At 32.5% G+C, this 21,160-nt stretch overlaps 1 protein-coding gene across 3 annotated transcripts in view; it reads left to right on the top strand.

The window, feature by feature from the left end:
* Positions 1-21,160, top strand: part of LOC101901586 (uncharacterized) — a 375,472-nt gene that overhangs the window by 8,093 nt on the left and 346,219 nt on the right. The window lies entirely within an intron of this gene.

Raw genomic sequence — 21,160 nt, 5'->3', positions numbered from 1 at the left:
ATGCAAGCATGCAAAATTTTAGCCTTCTATCTGAATTCGTTGGAAAGATAGCGTGATTTCAACAGAGAGACAGACGGACAGATAGACGGACATCGCTAGATCGTCTTAGAATTTTACGCTGATCCAGAAAATATATACTTTGTAGGGTCTATTATAAACATTTGGAGGAGTTACAAGCGGAATAACAAAGTTAATATACCCTCCATAGAATGATGGAGGGTATAACAAGTAAAAAAACATTAAGTTCGGCCGGGCCAAAGTTTTAATACCCTCCAACTTAGTGTAAAAGAAACATTAGAAGAAATGTGGCAAAAACCATTAAAATGCCGAATATCGGGAGGTACCGTTATATGGGGGCTATACCAAATCGTGGACCTGCACATGCAATGTTTCGCCAAAGAAGCTAGAACCCATTATGACCTACAAATACCAATTTTCAGACAAATCCGTGAAAAAATGTGGCAAAAATCATCAAATTACCGAATATCGGGAGGTACCGTTATATGGAGGCTATACCAAAACGTGGACCTATAATTACAATAACTCGCCACACGAACTGGGACCCATTATGATCTACAACTACCAATTTTTAGACATATCCGTGAAGAAATGTGTCAAAAATCATCTAAATACCGAATATTGGGAGGTACCGTTATATGGGGATACCAAAACGTGGACCTATACATACAATGTTTCGCCACACGAACTAGGACCCATTCTGGCCCACAAATACCATTTTCAAGACAAATCAGTGAAAAAATGTGGTAAAAACCATCAAAATACCGAATATTGGGAGGTACCGTTATATGGGGGCTATACCAAATCGTGGACCCATACATGCAATGTTTTGCCACCGGGGCTGGAACCCACTATGATCAACAAATACCATTTTTTAGACAAATCCGTGAAAAAATGTGGATAAAATAATCAAAATACCGAGTATCGGGAGGTACCTTTATATGGGGGCTATACCAAAACGTGGACCTATACAGGCAATGTTTTGCCACACGCACAGGGACTCGTTATGACCTACAATTACCAATTTTCAGACAAATCCGTGAAAAAATGTGGCATAAATCATCAAAATATCCAATATCGGGAGGTACCATTATATGGGGACTATACCAGAACGTGGACCGATATATCTCATTTTCAATACCAACCATCCTAGACACAATAAAAATTGCTCTGCTAAATTTTGGCGCTCTACATCAAATAATGTGGGATGTATCGTGATTTCAACAGACTGACGGCCAGACAGACAGACGGACGGACAGACAGACGGACAGAGAGACAGATGGACATCGTTAAATCAACTTAGAATTTTATGCTGATTATGAATATATATACTTTATGGGGTCTACGACGAATATTTAAGGATGTTTTCCAAGGTGGAGGGTATAAAAATTGGGTATTTCATATATCATATACATCCTCCATAACCATAAGACTAAGTTGTGTGTAATTTTATTGCTTATTTAAACTCTTTATACCCTCTAAGAACCCTGTTAAGTTCCATGACAATTATGATCGAGACAATGAACAATAAACCCCGTAAAACATCATAGCTATCTGTTAATAATGCATTTGCCAAATATGAAATATGAACAAAATTCTGTCCAAAATAAACGAAATTATGTGACTCGAATTTATTTAACAAGCATGTGAATACTGATGAGCCTCCCTCGCTCCCTTGGTCGCACAAATTGCTGCCACCTACCCACCTTTTGTTCGCCATGGCATGCAATGTTCTTGTCGAACATTCAACAGCTTAGTTCGCTTGTTGGTTGGATTCAATTGGATTGACTTCATACCAAACAACACCTTTGTCGTTATTATTATTGTTGTTGTTTTTTTTTTTTTTTTTTTGTCTTTTTTTGTTTTGTTAATTCAACACCAATTTTCGTTTGTTAAAATAAAATATTCATTCGCAGCGTTATGATAAGTCGACTATTTGGCTTTGCTTTAAATTTGTGGGAGTAAATCACACAGCCAAAGCAAACCAAATTTGTACAATTGTTCATTAAAACCAAAAACAACAACAACAAAAAAAAATTCAATGTCACACACATTTTATTATGGGAGTTGATTGTTATTGTTGTTGCAGCTATCTTTGGTACGCCTTCTTAAGTTTATGATTATGGGCCAGGTTAAGTGCTACGTGTGTGGGCCGCAAAAGGAAAACCAAATGAAATAAATAAATACAAATGACATTTCGGAAATCTGCAGTTTCGAACCTACCCGCCTTACCGCACTATACCATGGTCATGGCAAAATATGAAAAAATCAAAGAAATTAACGTAAATTTGGTAAAGTCACATAAAATAAGTGATGGTAAATTAATTTCCGTATTGATGCTATGGCATCATACTGTGGTGTTCATTTTTCTCTAGTTGTTATACCCTCCACCATAGTATGGAGGGTATATTAAGTTTGTCATGTCATGTCATGTGTCAAAATATACATTTTAGACACCACAAAGTATATATATATATTCTTGATCAGCATAAAATTCTATGTCGATTTATACAATGGCCGTCCGTCTATCCGTCTGTCCGTCTGTGGAAATCACTCTAGCTTCCGAACGAAATGAAGTAGGTTGATAAAATTTTATTCAAATATGTACTATGTCTGCAGGTCTTTTGGTATTGAAAATGGGCCATGTAGGTCCACGTCTTCGTATAGCCCCCATATAACGGTACCTCCCGATATTCGGTATTTTAATGATTTTAGCGACACTATTTACTGGAATTGTTTCAAAATTATTATTTAAAGTTCGTAATAGATGCTACGGCTTAAGACAGAAAATAGGCCATGTACGTACAGGTCTTTGTATAGCCCCCATATAACGGTACCTCCTAATATTCTGCATTTTGATTATTTTAGCGACATTATTTACCGGAATCGTTTCAAATTTGGTATTTGAAATTCGTAATGGATGCTTCAGCCTATGACAGAAAATTGTCTGTGCAGGTGCACGCCTTCCTATAGCCCCCATATAAAGGTACCCCCTGATATTCGGTATTTTGATGATTTTAGCGACATTATTTACCCGAATTGTTTCAAATTTCGTATTTGAAGTTCGTAATAGAAACTACAGCATAAAACAGAAAATGGGCCATGTAGGTCCACATCTTCGTATAGCCCCCATATAACGGTATCTCCCGATATTCGGTATTTTGATGATTTTAGCGACATCATTTACCGGAATTGTTTCAAATTTGGTATTTGAAGTTCGTAATGAATACTACAGCCTATGACATAAAATTGTCTGTGCAGGTCCACATCTTCGTATAGCCTCCATATAACGGTACCTCCCGATATTCGGTATTGTGATGATTTTAGCGACATTATTTATCGGAATTGTTTCAAATTTTGTATTTGAAGTTAGTAATGGATGCTTCAGCCTATGACAGAAAATTGGCTATGCAGGTCCACGCCATCCTATAGCCCCCATATAACGTTACCCCCCGATATTCGGTATTTTCATGATTTTAGCGACATTATTTACCGGAATTGTTTCATTTTTGGATTGCATTTGAAGTTAGTAATGGATGCTTCAGACTATTACAGAAAATTGTCTGTGCAGGTCCACGTCTTCGTATAGCCCCCATATAAAGGTACCTCCCGATATTCGGTATTTTGATGATTTTAGCGACATTATTTACCGGAATTTTTTCAAATTTCGCATTTAAAGTTCGTAATGGATGCTTCAGCCTATGACAGAAAATTGTCTGTGCAGGTCCACGTCTTCGTATAGCCCCCATATAACGGTGCCTCCCGATATTCGGTATTCTGATGATTTTAGCGACATTATTTACCGGAATTGTTTCAAATTTCGCATTTGAAGTTCGTAATGGATATTACAGCCTATGACAGAAAATTTTCACGTTTTATAACCACCATGGTATTCGGTATTTTGATGATTTTAGCTAAATTATAAATAGATTTTTTTCAAGTATCGCATTTGAATATTGTAATAGTTTGTGACAAAAGTTGCCAATGCAGGTCCACGTCGTCATATAGACTCTAATATATTGAGAGAGGCTACATTAGGTATTTTCAAGATTTTAACAGAATTTTTAACGGATTTTACTTTTTTGAAAATTGTTAAATTTTGTACCAAATGGTGGAGGGTATTCAAAGTTCGGCCCGGCCGAACTTACAGCTTTTTTACTTGTTTGCTTTTGCATTTGACAATAGCCCCCTCCATTTGTCAGTGACCACAAAATCAACTGTTACATTTCTTGTAATGCTCTAATTAACAGAAAGTGTTGGGGTCATTAGGGAAATTTGATTGCTTTGTTTAAGGTTTTGCAAAAAAAGAACACAAAACAACATACAAAGCAAAAACATATCTGTGATAAATTTCACCCATTGTTCTTTTTTTCGTTGACTTAATGACAGACCGATCAGTAACCACAAATATGCTGGTTTAGTTCATTTTTTTCTCATTCCAAATTCTTTTGGAATTTTTCCATATCAATCAACCAGAGCTATGTTAGCTAAAAAAACTGTGAAGGAAGTAAAGAATAATGAGTGTGGAAGAATGCCAAATTCGGGTCCAGATTAAAAGATAAACACTGAATATTCTTAGGAAATGGCTATACAGGGTGAGATGAAAAAACTGCAACCAACTTCAGACTGCTGTCATTTTTAAGCCACTCGTCCCACAGCTGTAAAAATTATTCCAGTAACAGCTCATTATATTGTTTACAAGCGCAAAAATGGTTTTTTGTGAGAATATTTTTCGTGATGGAATTCAAGCATGATAGTGTGATTTCTTTATATTTGGCTGGAAAACCACAAGTGGCTATCGTTAGAGCACTTCAGAATTAAAATGTGAATAAATCTTTTGTCTCGTACCATCGCTCGTTACCGTGATACTGGTAGCCTAACCCTACGTCAAGAAAGTGGACGAAAGAAAACTGCAACATCAGTAGAAATGGTTCGAAAAGTAAAAAAGCAACTTGATTGAAACCCCGCTTCGCAGTGGCGGAATAATGGCTCGTGAGCTGAACATATCGCAATATTCCATTCGGCAAATATTAAAAACTGAGCTCGGGGTAAAGACATTGAAATTTCAAAATTTCAAGAACTTACACCGCAACAGAAAGAAAATAGACTCAAAAGAGCTAAAGAGTTGAAAGTGGTAAACTGCCGAATTTGGTTTTCTCCGATGAGAAAACATTCGTTGTCCAGCAGTTTGTAACCAAACAAAATGATCTTGTTTACTTGTCAAAGAGTTCAGCTGAAAATGTGCACCTTCGGTTGGCCAGCAGAACTCAAGCGCCGGCCATGATGATGGTGGTGTGGGCCGCCATAACAGCCGATGGTCGCTTTCCGCTCGTATTAATCGACCGTGGCATCAGAATAAATGCCGAATATTATCGTGAAAATATTCTGGAGAGTGTATTAAAGACTTGGGCACGCAAAAATTTGGCCGCAGACCTTGGACATTCCAACAGGACGCAGGACCATCGCAAGAATGAAGACAACATGAGGTTCCTGGCTTCATTTCCAGCACGCAATGGCCACCAAAATCTCCGGATACCAATCCGTTGGAGAATTGTGTCTGTAGTATTTTGAAAAACAAGCTTGGCACTAAAAAATACCAAAGTATCGATCACCTCAAGCAAACGCTTCGCCGGGAACAGGCCAAAATACCGCACAAAATTTTAGGAAATTTCAAGTCGATCTAGTGATGTCCGTCCGTCTGTCTGTCTGTCTAGCTGGCTGGTGTGCACGATAACTAACTAACACGCTAACGAAGGGATTATCCGATTTGGTCCAAACTTGGTAAATCGTAATATTTTTGTCAAACTTAGATCGAGTTCGGAAATGGGCAATATCCGTCCACTCCTTCTGGTAACTGCCCCCCAAAAGGTCGAAATTTTCTAAAAATATATTTTCTGCACAGAAAGAGAAACGATAATCCAATTTTGCAAATCCTAATGTTTACGTCAGTTCTAGGTTAGGTGCGAAAATGGACAATATCAGTCCACTCCATCAAGTACCTTCCCCACAAATGGTCAAAATTGGATTAATTACAACTCTTATAAAATGTGATGTAAGAGTCCGATTGTCTTTAAATTTCACACATCCCAATATTTTTATAAACCTAAGTCCTGGTGCAATGGTAGAATGCATCGGTCCACTCCTACTGGTACCTTCCACACAAAAGGTCGAAATTTTACAAAAAATATATTTTTTGCACAGAAAGAGAAATGATAACCTGATTTTGCTCCAACTCAAAAGAGCTAAAGAGTTGAAAGTGGTAAACTGCCGAATTTGGTTTTCTCCGATGAGAAAACATTCGTTGTCCAGCAGTTTGTAACCAAACAAAATGATCTTGTTTACTTGTCAAAGAGTTCAGCTGAAAATGTGCACCTTCGGTTGGCCAGCAGAACTCAAGCGCCGGCCATGATGATGGTGGTGTGGGCCGCCATAACAGCCGATGGTCGCTTTCCGCTCGTATTAATCGACCGTGGCATCAGAATAAATGCCGAATATTATCGTGAAAATATTCTGGAGAGTGTATTAAAGACTTGGGCACGCAAAAATTTGGCCGCAGACCTTGGACATTCCAACAGGACGCAGGACCATCGCAAGAATGAAGACAACATGAGGTTCCTGGCTTCATTTCCAGCACGCAATGGCCACCAAAATCTCCGGATACCAATCCGTTGGAGAATTGTGTCTGTAGTATTTTGAAAAACAAGCTTGGCACTAAAAAATACCAAAGTATCGATCACCTCAAGCAAACGCTTCGCCGGGAACAGGCCAAAATACCGCACAAAATTTTAGGAAATTTCAAGTCGATCTAGTGATGTCCGTCCGTCTGTCTGTCTGTCTAGCTGGCTGGTGTGCACGATAACTAACTAACACGCTAACGAAGGGATTATCCGATTTGGTCCAAACTTGGTAAATCGTAATATTTTTGTCAAACTTAGATCGAGTTCGGAAATGGGCAATATCCGTCCACTCCTTCTGGTAACTGCCCCCCAAAAGGTCGAAATTTTCTAAAAATATATTTTCTGCACAGAAAGAGAAACGATAATCCAATTTTGCAAATCCTAATGTTTACGTCAGTTCTAGGTTAGGTGCGAAAATGGACAATATCAGTCCACTCCATCAAGTACCTTCCCCACAAATGGTCAAAATTGGATTAATTACAACTCTTATAAAATGTGATGTAAGAGTCCGATTGTCTTTAAATTTCACACATCCCAATATTTTTATAAACCTAAGTCCTGGTGCAATGGTAGAATGCATCGGTCCACTCCTACTGGTACCTTCCACACAAAAGGTCGAAATTTTACAAAAAATATATTTTTTGCACAGAAAGAGAAATGATAACCTGATTTTGCTCCAACTTTGCAAATCCTAATATTTGCATCAGTGCTAGGTCAGGTGCGAAAATGGACAATATCGGTCCACTCCACCAAGTACCTCCCCCACAAAGGGTCAAAATTTTGAATAATTACAACTCTTATAAAATGTAATGCAAGAGTCTGATTATCTTCAAATTTCACACATCCCAAACATTTTATCAACCCAAGGTCTGGTATTAAGGTGGAATACATTGGTCCACTCCTTCTGGTACGTTCCCCACTAAAGGTCGATGCTTTTAATATCCATCAAGCTCATAAAACGCGAAATTAACATCTAATTTCATTTAGATTTGGCATATCTGAATATTTCTATCCACACAGGATCTGGGACCATTGCTTCTGGTACCTTCCCACAAGGGATCAAAGTTTTGAATAACCAAAACGTTTATAAAATCCGAAATAACCATCAGGTTATCTTTATATTTCACACATCCCAATATTTATACTAACACAAGATCTGCTGTGAGGTTGGGGTATATCGGTCTAATTATTCTGGTATCTCCGCCAAAAACGGCTCAAAATTTTGAAAAATCAGACTCTGTTAAGATTGTAGGATTCGAACCATTCCTTCCAAATTAAAAAGTTTCGACATTTTGGAAATTTATGAATCCCAAGGGAGTATCCATCTTTATTCAAGCTACGTACATGCCGATCTAATTTTTGCTGAATTTAAAGAAAATTAAGGAAAAAGCGCATAACAATTTTAGACGTAAGACGATTTATGGTCATTCAAAATGTTTTCACTTCGATGGGAAGGTATGAAAGAGAGGGGAGAATATAATATAATATAAATATAATATAATATATATAAATAATAATATAATATAATATAATATAATATAATATAATATAATATAATATAATATAATATAATATATATAATATAATATAATATAATATAATATAATATATAAGAGTAATATAATATAATATATATATAATATAATATAATATAATATATATAATATAAGATAATATACTATAATATATATAATAGAATTAATATATATATAATATAATATATATAATATATAATATAATATAATATATATATATAATATAATATAATATAATATATATAATATAATATAATATATATATATAATATAATATAATATAATATAATATAATCAACTAATATAATATAATATAATATAATATAATATAATATAATATAATATAATATAATATATATAATATAATATAATATAATAAATAAATAATATAATATATATAAATAATATAATATAATATAATATAATATAATATAATATAATATAATATAATATAATATAATATAATATAATATAATATAATATAATAATATAATATAAATAATATATATAATAATATAATATAATATAATATAATATAATATAATATAATATAATATAATATAATATAATATAATATAATATAATATAATATAATATAATATAATATAATATATAATATAAATATAATATAATATAATATAATATAATATAATAAATATAATATAATATAATATAATATAATAAATATAATATAATATAATATAATATAATATAATATAATATAATATAATATAATATATATAATATAATAATAATATAATATAATATATATATAATATAATATAATATAATATAATATAATATAATATAATATAATAATATAATATAATATAATAATATAATATAATATAATATAATATAATATAATATAATATAATATAATATAATATAATAATATAATATAATATAATATAATATAATATAATATAATATAATATAATATAATATAATATAATATAATAATAATATAATATAATATAATATAATATAATATAATATAATATAATATAATATAATATAATATAATATAATATAATATAATATAAATAATATAATATAATATAATATAATATAATAAATATAATATATATAATATAATATAATATAATATAATATAATAATAATATAATATAATATAATATAATATAATATAATATAATATAATATAATATAATATAATATAATATAATATAATAATATAATATAATATAATATAATATAATATAATATAATATAATATAATATAATATAATATAATATAATATAATATAATAATATAATATAATATAATAATATAATATAATATAATATAATATATATATATATAATATAATATAATATAATATAATATAATATATATAATATAATATAATATAATATAATATAATATAATATAATATAATATAATTAATATATAATATAATATAATATAATATATATATATATAATATAATATAATATAATATAATATAATATAATATAATATAATATAATATAATATAATAATAATATATATAATATAATATAATAAATATAATATAATATAATAAATATAATATAATTAATATAATATAATATAATATAATATAATATAATATAATAATATAATATAATATAATATAATATAATATAATAAATATAATATAATATAAATAATATAATATAATATAATATAATAAATATAATATAATATAAATATATATAATATATATAATATAATATAATATAATATAATATAATATAATATAATATAATATATATAATATAAATAATATAATATAATATATAATATAATATAATATAATCTAATATAATATAATATAATTATAATAAAATAATATAATATAATATAATATATATAATATAATATATATAATAATATAATTATAATAAATATAATATAATAATATAATATAATATAATATAAATAATATAATATATATACATAATATAATATAATATAATATAATATATATAATATAATATAATATAATATAATATAATAATATAATATAATATAATATAATATACTATAATATAATATAATATAATATAATATAATATAATATAATATAATTAATATAATATAATATAATATATAATCTAATATAATATAATATAATATAATATCATATAATATAATAATATAATATTAATATAATATAATATATAATAATATAATATTACTATAATATAATAAATATAATATAATATAATATAATATTAATATAATATAATATAATATAATATAATATAATATAATATAATATAATATAATATAATATAATATAATATAATATAATCTAATATACTATAATATAAATATAATAATATAATAAATATATAAAATAAATATAATAAACTATAATATAATATAATATATATAATATAATATAATATAATATAATATAATATAATATATATATAATATAATATCTAATATAATAAATATAATATAATATAATATAATAATATATATAATAATATAAATCTTTATATTCTTAATTCATGAATTAAAAAAATCCCAGAAATACTTGCCTACTTTCCGCTCTAAACTTTCAGGATGCAGATACACGGTCACTTAACCTATAGATACGGGGACACATAACCTGTAATGAACAAGCAATTTAAACCCTTCTAGCTCTCCAAATTCCCAAGATAGATTTTCTCTTTTTTCACATTTTTGTGTTTATGCTCAACCCCACTGTGCCCAGAGTTCACAGCCAGCTAGAGGTGCCACAATGAACTATGCGAACCATTTCATATGATGGGCATGCACTTTAGCTGCCACATACCTTTGGGTAGACAACACACACATCTCACAACGAACGCATGCGTGGATGTTTTAGATAAATGGAAAGATACATGGATGGATGAATGTCTGGCTAGATGGATGGATGGATGGTGGAGTTGGAGATGGATGCCGGGCTTGCTGGTTGGTTACTTGGATGCATTAAAGCCCAGCTAGCTCTAAAGCTACATGAACTTACATTAGGTTAATGACTTACATGACAGCAGAAGCAACAACAACCCGAGACAAGCAGTGATGGTTCTAACTAACAACAACATGCTAGTACATTATTCAAAAAACCCAGATTAGTCCTCAGGTTAGGAAAAATGCACATTTCAGAATAACAAAAAAAAAATTAAATAAATTTAAATAGGCTTAGGGAAAATAGTTTTGGTGAAAAGTGAGCAGACTCACTCACTGGCTGAGTGAGCGACTGACTGATGGAATGACTAAATATCTATCCGTACGAGTATGTGTGTGTGTGATTTGAACAATTGCCAGGTTAGACAGCCATCAATCTCAGCACCAATGTTCCGACAATGAATCGTTGTGGCAATGTGGCATTTTGCCACTCGTTTGAATTTCATTACAATTTGGAACAACAACGCCACCGAGTGACGTGATGTTCCTCTTTTCCACACAGAGTTCTATGGAAAAACACATTTTCCCGTCAAAGTATTTAATTGTCGAATGTACGCGAAACCAATTTGCAATTTTGTTATTGTTATTCAGATATTGTATTGTTTTGTTCTAGTTGCTGATTGGGGTGTCGTTGTTGTTGGCATTTTCGTGTTTTTCCACTGCAGGAGAAAGTTGTCCGTTTTTTCGTGTTGTTGTTATTGTTCCAGGTTTGTTGAAATTGCATGCATTCTTGGTGATATGGGCGCGGATAAAATAATTGGTTGGAATAATTTTCCCTAAGGCGAAAGAGGGGTACTTTTCTATGGGAGATGCAGATGCAAACTCTGCGAATAGTAAAACCAACTAGATCGCTTCTATAGAGTGAATAGGAGATTAAAAGTACATCTTGGATTTAGAAGACTACAGGTCTGCAATAAAGAGACAAAAGAGTCTTTCAGAAGACCGCCAACATAGAGAAGGCTATCTAGTGGTCTCCAATAAAGAGAAGACCTCTTTAAGACCTCTAACAGAAATAGTCATTCAAAGGATTTCCAATAGAAAGAGAGGCAAGTTAAAAAGTACCTCAGCCAATGTTCTATTAATTTAATATATTTTTTGACCATGACATAGGTTCCTCCAAAGGAATGGGCCAATATTGCCCATTTCGTATCGGACCTTAAGAAATATGATATAAATATTGCGAAGTGCCAGGTTAGGAATATATCGCCTACTTCCTACACTTTATATGGAAATATTGAGATGTACCAAGTCTAAATCGAATCGGATGTTAATTTCAAGTTTTATGAGGTTCATGGATATTTAAAATATTGACTCTTTGAGGGGGAGGTACCTGAAGGAGTGGACCGATATATATCATCTTTACAGCAGATCTTGTGTTAGTAGAAATAATGGAATGTGTGAAATTTGAAGAGAGTTCGAAGCTTATTTCACTTTCTTCGAGCGTCGTTTTGTTTTTCAAAATCTTGAACTCTATGTGGGCAAGTACCAGAAGGAATGGTTCAATCTCTATCATCTTTATAACAGCTCTTGGGTTAATTGAGATGTGGCAAGTTTGAATCGGATGTTAATTTTTATCAGTTTCATGGATATTGAAAATTTTGACCCTCAGTGGGGGAGGTACCACAAGGAGTGGACCCATATTCCATCTTCACCCCCGACCTTAGGGCAATAAAAAAGAAGTCGTGGACCCCTATTGCCCATCTCCGAACTCGATTTAAGTTTGCTAATAATATTGGGATGTACCAAGTTTGGACCAAATCGGATACTCCCTTCGAGAGTTATTGCTAAATCACCTTCAAATGTCCTGAAACGGATTTGGTCCAAAGAGACATAGGGTCTAAAATCGTTATTTCGATGATATCAAATCATATATACCCTCTCTAGCCATATGGCTGAGGGTATATAAAATGGGACTTTGTAAGGTGCCTTTTTAAAGTGGTCTTAATGGTCCTTCACAACCTCTTCTATACAGAGAACTTTATCTACAGATCTTTAATAAAAAAGATCTCAACAGTTTTCAAAGACAGAAGTCTTTTTCGAGGACTTCTATATACAGGAAAGCTTTTAGAGACCTATAGAGCAAAAGACAGTTTTGAGATCTTCTATAGGCAGACAGGATGTTCTGAATAATGAAGGTTCTTCAGAAAGCATCAATAGATGGAAATTCTATGTTCTATGAACAAATACTTTTAAGAGTTCTTATATCGATGGAACAGCTTTGAGAAGTCTACCTCATGTAAAAAACCTTCAAAGATCCCTCTATGGAGACTTCTAAGGTCTTTTATAGAAGAAAGTCTATATAAATACGTGTAGGGCCGTCTACTGTCCACACTTTTTAAATGACTTCGAAAAAGTCATCGCAAACTTTTCTATGAAGAAAAGACGTTTTAAAGACCTTCTTTGGAGAGCAGATGTTTTAAAGTCCTTTTGTGCAATGAATATATCCATAGGCCTTCTACATGAAGAAGATCTTCTAAAAGTTTCGATGTGTTCTAAAACTGTCCACCGGGAACCTTCTCAAATTCTCCAATGGGAGAAGACCTTTTGAAGGTATTCTATGATGTGGAACCAATCTTAAGGATTTCTATGGAGAGAAGGCATGCTAAGGGTATTCTAAGGAGAGAAAGCCTTCTCCTTTTGTAGAGATAATTCTTTCGAAATGTCGTTTCATGGAGAGAATGCATTCTTAAGGTCTTAAAAATGTCTCTAATATGGCCGCTTACTATGGAGAGAAGAATGTCTTAAGGTCTTCGTCTTTTGTAGAGATAAGACTTTCAAAATGTCGTTTCATGGAGAAAAGGTATTCCCAAGGTCTTCAAAAGGTTTTTAATAAGTCAGGCCTTTTAACTGTTTTCTTAGAAAACAGGTCATTTCAAAGAACTCCTATAGAGACAGAACCTTTCACCGGTCTTCTTTTGTAGAGGAGACCTTTGAAGTTATTCTACGAAGAGAATAGCTTCTAATTTTTAACTATAAAGAAAAAACTCAAAAGGACTTCAGAGGAGAGAAGACTATTTGGAGGTCTTTAATGGAGGGAATCTCTTTTATAGATCTTCTAGGGAGGAAAGACATATTAATTGTTATATCTGAAGAGAAGGTATTGCAGAAAAAACTTCTAACGGTATCCTACGGAGAGAAAGTCTTTTATGGGTCTCAAATGGAGAAAGGATCTCAAGATTTGCAGTGAAGGAAAGACTTTCTAAAGGTATTCTGCCGAGATAAGACTTTCTAAAGATCTTCTGCTTTTTGTTCTGTTTTTTTTTTTTTTTTTTTTTAATGGAAATACAACGTTTTGAAGGTTTCTATAGAGAAAACACCTTCCAAAGATTTTGTATGGAGAGAAGATCTTAATTCGGGTCTTCTATGGAGGATAGGTCTTCCAAAAGACTTGCGTGGGAAGAAACAATTTAAAAAAGGAGAGAAGGTTTTCCAAAAAGAGGATACCCTTTTCAAGTCTTCTATGGAGAGAATGACACCCACAGAAATTCCATAAGAGAAGAGCTTCCAAAGGTCTCCTACAGAGAGAAGATCTCCCAAATTTTGAGGATGAAATCCATTTTTTGGAGAAAAAAATCTTCATCAAGATGGATAGATGTCTTTGTAAAGGTATTCTCTGGCAAAAGACCTTCTAAAGTTCTTCTATATGAGGACAAGTCCATCTTAATGTATTGAAATTGAAATCTTAAGGTCTTCAGTGAATAAAAGACCCTTAAGGTCCTTTGTGAATATAAGAACTTCTACAGCTCTTTTATGGGAAAAAATTTCATAAGTTTCCCTATAAAAGAAAACCCTCTGAAATATTTCTATAAATAAATTAATTTCTTAAAATTATCTATGGCTATCCTCGTACTGGTCTTCGGTGGAGAAAAGGCCCTCTAAAGGTCACCAATAAGGTCAAGATCTCCTATAGAGAGAATACATTTTAAAATTCTTCGATGAAGATAAAACCTTTTTAAGGTCTTCGCTGGAGGTAAGACTTTTTAAAAGTTTTCTGCGGAAAAAAAGACCTTCCAAAGGTCATCCATAAATAGATGAATGTCTACCACTTTTCAGATAATATCTTCTATAGATAAATATCTATTAAAAGTCGTCTATGGAGAGAAGAATGTCTTTTGAATGTCTTGAGAGATATATTCTAAAGGAATAAGACTCTTCGGAGAGAATATCTTCCACAGGTTATATATAGAAAGAACTTCTAACAGTATTATATGGAGAGAAGATCTCGTTTCGAGAGATCGTTTCTTGAGAGAAGAGAATTACCGGCCTTTATGGGGGAAACACACTTTTCTACAGGAACCTCTATAGGAAAAACATTTTCTATTGGCCTTCTATAGAGAGAAATTCTTCTAAGGAAGACTTTGCCTTCCGAAAGAGACTTTTAGAAAGTATTTTCTCCATAGAACACCCTTTCAAGATTTTCTCTCAACAAAAAGGTTCCATAGCTGGTTTGTAGAAAAACTCTGTACAATGTCCATTAAGAGGCTTTCAAATATATACTGTCTATAGAGGATATATCGGCTATAGACAAAAGGCATATAAAAGTCTTCTATGGATTGAAGATTTTATACAGATCTTCTATGGAAACTAGACCTTTTACAGGTCTGACATTTAGGACAGCACTTTTGGAGAGAAGATATTGTAACGATTCTCTATGGAGAAATAGCGTTCTGTAAGTCTTGTTTGGAAATAGAGTAGGAGGAGAGGAATAGTGGAGGCCTACTAATGGTCTTCTAAGTTTTGAAATGTTTCCAGAGGACTTCTAGGGGGATGGTCTTCAAAAGGTCGTCTATGGAGAGAAGACCTCTTGGTTTCTTAAACGGACAGAAGACTTCTTAGATAGCAATCTGTTCTTCACATTTTGACTATGCATAAAAGTCAGAATTTTTGGAGTTTTTTCTGTTCCCACTCCATTTAAAAGTCTTCTATACAAGATTTGATATTTATCAATCTATTTGTATTTTAACTTTTTTCATATATTTTTTGATATTTTATCCATGGTAGCTTTGGGAAAATACATCCATTTCCCCGTGAATACATAAAATTTTTATTACTGCAACAAATCCCCAACCCAACATCTTCAGAGGAAGTTAATTAACCAAAAATATTTTGATCGATGCTATTCACATCGTGCCGTGTTCCACTTTTTTTCGGACATTCATCAATTTCATTGTTTGATTGGATCTGGGAATCAATAAATCCATTAAGAACTAACTGCCGCAGCGATTCGCTTGCAGGCCAGCGTTCAACAAATATTTAAGCAATTAAATTCAACGATCAAATATTTTATATTATCATATTTTTCACTACTCATCTTGGTGGCCTAATAAAATGAAAACCCCCCCAAAAAAAATAATCCAAACACTGATCGCATCTTAGAGTTCACCAGTTTTGTTGTGGTCGTTTTGTTGTCTCTCGTGGCTATTGACCCAGAGGCAGTGTTTCACATAAAACGATGGAGAACAAATTATGAACGTTGGAATTCAAATTCGATGCTGATGTTGATGTTGATGCTTTTCGACATTGCCTTTTTTCGTTACCCCCGATCTAGCCCAGCAGCCACACAGCAACCAAGAAAACAACCAAATCAAGTAATGACTGCTCACCGAGGGTACGCAATCGCAAAGCTTTAACAGTTCTTTCGTCATTTCTTGGAGAGCTGCTGGCTGGCTGGCTAGCAGTTCGTTTAAGCTTCATTTAAATTGTTTGATTTTTGTTTTTTGCCGCTTTAGGAAAAGGGAGGTTAGGAGACGACGGTGCTTTGTTTGGCCATCTAACTGTCTTGTGTGTGTGGAGCTAAGACAAAACAAAATGTTTAGAAAAGATAATGGGGTGGGTAGAGCAGACCAAGATAAATATCAATTATTTTTAGACTCGAACAAGAAATACCATTCAGATGTACAGCTGTTTCAACGAAAAATGTCTACTCATTTTTTGGAATAAAATTTAAAATTACCAAATTCGTAGAATTTGTTTAATGATGAGAGTGAATCATGGAGGTTTTAAATGTTTTACAAAAGTGTGAAAATAGAACAATTCACAAGCAAATAGAACGATAAAGTTTTGGGAAGCACATGGGGTTGCAAGGAAATATTTTGCAAAAAATCTTAGAATCGATTTGTTCTTAGGAATGAAGAATATGTCCGGAATTGTTGAGATAGAATTTATATTTGTTTGTATAAATGTTATTCCATTCCTTGGCAAAATGCGTAGAAAATCATTATAGAATTCAAGGAATACGAATCAATATGATATTCAAATATGTACAACAACATGAAAAAAGAGTCAATTTACATTTTTACTACAGATTTGTCATTGGGTTATATTTTTTCAAATATCGATTCTAAGAAAACAATTTAATTTAATACGGCCGAAAATCTAGACACGTGCAAATATAAGCACTGCATGAAAAACAAAAGATTTAAGAAACAAACTTGAAAATTTTAAGAGAGATGTGCAAAGAGAGAGTATAATGTTCTCAATAAATGTGGAGTTATATTTAGCACTTTACTAGCATACTTTTAGGCGCATCTCACAATTTTTAAGCCAAAATTACAAATATGGTATAATAAGATCTTTTGCAATTATTTGTCATAATAAAGGGTGATTTTTTTAGCTTATCTTTTTTGGCAACACTGGCTTAAACAGCCCCCACATGTTTCGTGTTTTTTTATCACTGTAAAACATCTTCAGTTTGAACTATGATTTAAACATGAATCGCGTTCAGTCATGGATTGACAATATTTGCATGAAATTATCTACAGACATTTATATGGATCGTACTATAAATTTATATTAAGACTTCATGCTTTAAAAAAACGTTCCTATAGTTCTTAAAACATCACCCTTTATTTATTATAATTCAATACACAAGAAACTTCATATAGAAGAGCTTTAACAATGAAAAAGCCTTAGGTGGTTTTATTACCGTGAAAAAATAAGAAATGCTCCTATCCAAGAATGCATCCCTGTCCACGAAGGAGGGTCTTCTAACCAAAGAAGTGCTTCAAGAGATATTCTAGCCAAAGAAGAGCTTTAAACGCTTACTTACCCATATAAGACCTTCACAAGGTGTTCAATTTACGGAAGAGCTTCATATACAGGGTGAGATAAAAAAAACTGCAACAAAGTCACAAGTCATAATTTTTTATTTTTTTTTTTTTAAATTTTATTGAATGAAAGCAAAAAGGTCGGAAATAGCGTCAAATTTTAGAATAAGTTTAGATCTGTTCGAATTGGTCACCTCTTGCACGAATTATGGCCTTCAAACGGCCCATGAAACCGTCACACGCTGCTTGAATGTTGCTCTGCGGTATTTTGGCCCGTTCCCGGCGAAGCGCTTGATTGAGGTGATCGACACTTTGGTGTTTTTTAGTGCCAACCTGTCTTTCCAAAATACTCCAGACACAATAGTCCAACGGATTGGTATCCGGAGATTTTGGTGGCCATTGTGCACTGGAAATGAAGCGAGTAACCTCATTTTGTAACCATTCTTGGGTGGCGCGTGTTGAGTCCGAAGGTTCTGAGTCCTGTTGGAATGTCCAATGTCTGTGGCCAAAATGTTTGCGTGCCCAAGGCTTTAATACACCCTCCAGAATATTTTCGCTATAATATTCGGCATTTATTCTGATGCTATGGTCGATTAATACGAGCGAAGAGCGACCATCGGCTTTTATTTCGGCCCACACCATCACCATAGCCGGCGGAAGGTGCACATTTTCAGCTGACCACTTTGGCAAGTAAACACCATCATTTTGTTTGTTTACAAACTGCTGGACAACAAATGTTTTCTCATCGGAGAAAACCAAATTCGGCAGTTCACCACTTTCGACCATGCGAAGCAACTCTTTAGCTCTTTTTCTCATTTTTTCAATATTTGCGGAATGGAATATTGGGATATGTTCAGCTCACAAGGCAATTTTCGGCCACTGCGACGCGGGTTTCGATCAAGTCGCTTCTTTACTTTTCGAACCATTTCTGCTGATGTTGCTGCTTTCTTCTGTCAATTTTCTTGAAATCGGACTACGCTACCAGTAAAATTCTCACAAAAATGCTTTTGTACGCTTGTAAACAATATAATGAGCTGTCACTGGAATAATTTTAACAGCTGTCGGACGAGTGGCTTAGGAATGACTGCAGTCTGGAGTTGGTCGCAGTTTTCTCACCTTGTACTTATACTTATAGAAGAGCTTTGCAATGTCTTCCAGCTGACACTACCTGTCAAAGAAAAGCTTCAGGAGGTCTTCTATCCAAAAGAGAACTGCAGATTATCTCTTATCTATACAGTAGACCTTCGAGCAATAAAAATAGCTCTCGAAGTCTTCTAGTAGAGAAGGGCTTTAGAAAGGGGTCTAGAAAATGTTCAAGATATAGAAATGCAGCAGAAATTCATGTGACTTCAAAAGAGCTTCAGAATTTCGCCTAACCATGGAAAAGCTTTAGACAGTATTCTATCTATGAATGTACTTCAATGTTAATATTCTATAATATCAAATATTATAGAAAAGCCTCAGAAGATATACCAGCTGCAAAAGAGCTTTAAAAGGTCTTCATGTTATAGAAGAGCTTTAAGAAATCTTCTAGTTATAGAAAAGTTTCCTAAGGTCTACTAGCCATAGAATAATTTTAGAAAGTCTTCCAGTCATAAAAGACCTTTGAAAAGTCTATTAGCCCTAAGGGCTTTCTAAGGCTTCAGAAGGTATTTGAGGCATATGAGAGTTACTAAAAGGCCTTTTTATCAAAAGAATAAATTCAAACCTTTGTATAGGTTTGCTTCAAAACGTTTCTGATTAAAGACGAACTTCAGAAGTTCTTCCAGAGGACCTTCTAGCCATGTGAGTGCTTCACAAAGTCTTCAAATCATAGGAAAACTTTAGAACGTCTTCTTTTCGCAGGAGCGCTTCAGGTTTTCAATGTTAAAATAATATCTGGAAGGTCTTAATTAGTTACAATTCTTCAAAATATTTTTATTTACAGGTACATTCTATAAGTTACTATATAACTGAAACTTTGAGAAGGGTTTCTAAAAATAAAGAACTTTCAAGGAATTTTTTTGGACATTGACGCCTTTCACAGGGTTTCAACTTATACAGGGCCTTTGTAAGTTCTTTGACGTACAAAATAAATCTGAAAGGTATTCTTTGAGTTATTCATTGCATATTTGACTATTAAAATTTATTTTTTTGTGCAGAATACATGAATAATAAAATGTTTCGAAAGGTTCCGAAGGTCTATGAAAGCTTGTGTAGAGACCTCTGGGAAATTCGTTATCTATTACGGACTTCTAGAGACCCTTTAGAATGTCATTACTCTGTTGAAAACCTCTAAGAGATTCCAGAAAGTCCACAATTTGCAGAAAACCTCAAAGGTCTTACATTTAGCCTTGCATCAGTAGAATACCCATATGGGGTCTAGAGCTATTGACCAGCATTCTCCATTAAATTTAAGAACATTTGCAGAGTTTATGTGAATGGAAGAGCGTAGAATACATCTCAAAAAAGGTTTTAAGGACCTGCTACGGAAATAAAACTTTTTTCGAGAAATCTTCTATACAGATGTCTTATATCCAGATGTCTTCTACTACTAGAGAGCCTGTAAGAGACCTCTATGTAGGTCATTTATGTTCTTCTACTTCATTAGTGCCTTTTTTTCGGAACACTAAATATTTAGGCCAAATAAAATCTATCTATCATCCAATCAATTTTGGTTGGGCGCCACCTTCTAATCAGACCGAACAAAATTCTCACAAAATCTATTATTTCACTTGTTCCCAATCGTACGTTTCAAAGCAAAGAATCACCATCAATAAAAGTACTCAAAGAAAAAATTAAAAAAAGTTAATTGAATTTACCCTCTCAGCCTCCAAAAAGGCTGGACCATTAATTAGAGATGAAGACAGGTAAAGCATGACTTTAATGGCTGGCAAACGAAGAACAAATGGAAGAGGCCTAACTTGTAAATCATCATCATCCTCATCTTGAACATCTGGAAAATTATCCATT

The sequence above is a fragment of the Musca domestica genome, unplaced genomic scaffold, assembly GCF_030504385.1.
Source record: "Musca domestica strain aabys unplaced genomic scaffold, Musca_domestica.polishedcontigs.V.1.1 1, whole genome shotgun sequence".
Taxonomy (NCBI): domain Eukaryota; kingdom Metazoa; phylum Arthropoda; class Insecta; order Diptera; family Muscidae; genus Musca; species Musca domestica.
The sequence above is the reverse complement of the archived record's forward strand: the minus strand, read 5'-3'. Positions and strand labels throughout refer to the sequence as shown.